This window comes from Medicago truncatula, chromosome 7 (assembly GCF_003473485.1).
Source record: "Medicago truncatula cultivar Jemalong A17 chromosome 7, MtrunA17r5.0-ANR, whole genome shotgun sequence".
NCBI classification, from domain to species: domain Eukaryota; kingdom Viridiplantae; phylum Streptophyta; class Magnoliopsida; order Fabales; family Fabaceae; genus Medicago; species Medicago truncatula.
The window spans coordinates 12,808,481-12,809,309 of NC_053048.1; the positions used below are offsets into that span (position 1 = coordinate 12,808,481).

The 829-nt window shown below is 37.9% G+C and overlaps 1 non-coding gene across 1 annotated transcript; it reads right to left on the reverse strand.

Annotated features, from left to right (window-relative positions):
• Window positions 1–253: 253 nt before the first annotated feature.
• Window positions 254–360, reverse strand: LOC112416827 (small nucleolar RNA R71). Its single transcript, XR_003007342.2, has one exon. It is a non-coding gene; the product is annotated as a small nucleolar RNA R71 (small nucleolar RNA).
• Between the last annotated feature and the right edge of the window lie 469 nt (window positions 361–829).

Sequence of the window (829 nt, forward strand, 5' to 3'; positions counted from 1 at the left end):
ATTTACCTAGTGTAGCAAAATCAATTTTTCGGATCATCCACTGAGGATCCGAATCTTCATGTTTCAAATTTTTTAAGACTCAGTGGAACTTTAAAGGCAAACCAAGAGGTTGTAAGGTTTCACCTATTTTCTTTCTCTTTTGAGGGATAGAGATAGTGCTTGGTTTCATTCATTGCAAATTGGTTCTATCACGTCATGGGACCAAATGAGGAAGGCATTCCTTTCCCAATTCTTTTCCCATAGTAAAACTGCTCAATTAAGGAGTTAAATCACACAATTCACTCAAAAAGATGGTGAATCTCTTTACGATGCGTGGGACCGTTTCAAAGAAATGCTTAGGCTTTGCCCCCATCATGGTTTTGAGAATTGGCTTATTATCCACGTTTTTTATAATGGTCTTTTGTGTACCACAAAAATTTATGTTGATGCAGCTGCAGGTGGAGCTTTGATGAATAAAACATACACAGGAGCATATGCTTTGATCGAGGACATGGCACAAAACCACTATCAGTGGACAAGTGAGAGAGTTATCGCTGATGTTACTCCTCCACCCTCTAAAAAAGAGGCAGGTATGTACTAGGTTTCTACCCTTGATCATCTATCTGCTAAGGTGGACACACTTCTTCAAAAATTTGATAAATTAACTGTAAGTGTCGTCACACCTGCTCTTGTTTCACCACCTTGTGAATTTTGTGGAATACTTGACCATACTGGTGTTAAATGCCAACTAGGTAGTGTTGCTAAAAGTTCCGAGCAAAATTTTTATAACAAAACTCCTAAAAATACCTTTGGACAACAAATAACACTACCCATTTATGCAAACAACCAA